At 38.2% G+C, this 2728-nt stretch overlaps 1 pseudogene; it reads left to right on the top strand.

Annotated features, from left to right (window-relative positions):
- Nucleotides 1-1476: 1476 nt before the first annotated feature.
- On the top strand, nt 1477-2482 carry LOC131413487 (putative olfactory receptor 2B8; annotated as a pseudogene).
- Nucleotides 2483-2728: the final 246 nt, after the last annotated feature.

Here is a 2728-nt window from a genome sequence, read left to right on the forward strand (position 1 = left end):
AACCCTGGGCCACTTGAAGCAGAGTGTATGAACTTAACCACTATGTCACCAGGCCAGCCCTATTTTATGCCAGTTTTGTACCAATTTCTTTCACACATCAAGGGGTCTATATTCAAATCTGATTTCCATTTTAAAAGTCTTAGAATAAAAATTTACAGTATGCCTAAACAATTGAATATGATCAAACTGAACTGTTCATTTTCTGCTGCCTCTTAGGTTGGTGTATGACCACTCTTATGCAATATTAAATAGCTGGATGAAAATGGCAATCAACTAACCCTAGAGCTGGCAATGTATTTGGTTCAGTGTAACTAACTCTTCAACATAGCTCCCAGAATGGTGTATATACATAAAATTAACCCAGTGTAGATGGGTGTTCTTAGGTTTTTATGATACTAAAATATCTTTTTCTTTATACCTTTCCCTGTATTACTTTTAGTTTTACAATACATCTTTTGACCTGTCATTACTTTGACAATGTATCTGTCTTTATCTCTATGTATTTATCTATTCAATTATCTTAAAATGAGGAGTGATGTAAAGCGTTACACTTTGTACATAGATTACACAGTTGGATTACTTTTTAAAATGTTTATTTTGATTAGAAAGTTGATAGGGAATAATCCCACCTCTTTTGGGAAACCCACACACTCTAGTTGTTGGTAATATGTGAAAGTGAAATCAGCCGAAGGAAAAGGAAAGTGTCGTCCACTAGATTTTAGAGTTCTGATTCCAACTGACTATGCATAGCCAATGAATTTTCAGAATTCCTGTTAAATTAGGTTATTACTTTTAGGCATCTTGAGGGCAAGAGTTAAGCACTGTAATTGAATGGTGACATTTTCACAAACTGTCTGATTGAGTATTTGTTTTACTACCATACAAAAAGATGAGGGTAGCTTTCACAAATATAATATATTAGGTAGAGTAGAGAATCAAAACTGCCAAAATTGTGTAAATGTAGCACTATTAATGATATTTTGAATGTAATTTAATCCTTTGTATAAATACATTGTAGGTCACAAGTTCCTTTATCTGAATGCATTATAGAGATTATCTTCTATTATATTCTCTTACACGTGAGGTACGTGCAAATCTAGTTGTGTAGAATTATAAGATACGTATTGAAAATAACCTCCCTCCCTCTGTCCGCATCTCTTTCTTATTCTTTCTGATCACTCTCCCTGTTCTTTCCTCATTCCCATTCTCTAAAATGTTACACACATTCTTACTGAACTTTAAATCCTAATAAACTCAATCTGAAACAGATCTTTTATACCTATGATTGATACAAATGCAAGATCCATTATTTGACTTTTCTTATATTAAGTATCAATGATACTATTTTTTTGTGATAATGTGGAGCTAAATTGGTATAAGATATGTCAATTTCAATGAGTACATCATTTATCCAAAAGTTGCACTTAAATTCCCTTGTCATGTCTTTTAACATGATAGATACTGCCCCCTCATCATGTCTTTGAAACTATCTTTTAAAAATTGCTAAATGCTTGGTCTTAACAGGAACCGTGTGCTAACAAAGAATGGAACAGAAAAATGGAAGCTCTCTCACGGGGTTTATACTACTGGGTTTCTCTGACAGGCCTCAACTGGAGCTAGTCCTCTTTGTGGTTCTTTTGATCTTGTATGTCTTCACTTTGCTGGGAAACACCACCATCGTTGCAATGTCCCATCTGGACCCACATATTCACACCCCTATGTACTTTTTCCTCCCCAACCTCAGCTGTCTGCACCTGTGTTACACTACCAGCATTGTTCCGCAGTTCCTGGTTAATCTCAGGGGATCAGACAAATCTATCTCGTTTGGTGGTTGTGTAATTCAGCTGTACCTCTCTCTAGGGCTGGGATGTACAGAATGTTTTCTCTTAAGAGTCATGGCATTTGACCGCTATGTGGCTGTCTGCAGGCCCCTCCACTACACAGTAATCATGCACCCCCGTCTCTGTGCCCTGATGGCTTCTGCTTCATGGCTCTTTGGTGTTGCCAACTCTTCATTGCAGACAGTGCTCCTCTTCCTTTTACCACTTTGTGGGAGAAATAAATTAGACCACTTCTTTTGTGGATTCCTGCATTGCTGAAGCTTGCCTGTGTTGATACTACTATGATTGAGTCTGAGATCTTCTGTGTCAGCGCCATGGATCTTCTTTTACCTGTTGCATTTATCATGTTCTCCTATGGTTGGATAGTCAGGGCCATTTTAAGAATAAAGTCTGCAGCAGGGCAGAGAAAAGCATTTGGCACATGTGGGTCCCACCTCACAGTGGTCGCTCTGCTCTGTGGCACAGCCATCTATTCATATCTCCAGCCCAGCAGCAACTACTCTCAGGATCAGGGCAAGTTCATATCTGTCTTCTACACCATCATCACTCCCATGATCAACCTCCTCATCTATACGCTGTGGAACAAGGATGTGAAGGGAGCAATGAGGAAGGTGCTTTGGAAGGACTATGACTCCAAGTGACTGGGCAAAGAAGACACTTTAATGGGAGGACTTTGAATATCAGAGCTCTTAAGATTTTGTGTCCTCCAGGTGTCATCCAAAATTTCCCTTCACAGCTCTCAAGGGAATTTCCTTACCTCATTCTCCTGTGAAAATGAGTGTTCAAGTTCTAAGTTCATGGATTCATTCCAGTCTCTGGAGATGCTGATTCTGCTTTTCTAGAGTGTCTGCATTTTATTTATTATTTTTAACAGCTCCACAGATTTT

This window comes from Diceros bicornis, chromosome 14 (assembly GCF_020826845.1).
Source record: "Diceros bicornis minor isolate mBicDic1 chromosome 14, mDicBic1.mat.cur, whole genome shotgun sequence".
Taxonomy (NCBI): Eukaryota; Metazoa; Chordata; class Mammalia; order Perissodactyla; family Rhinocerotidae; genus Diceros; species Diceros bicornis.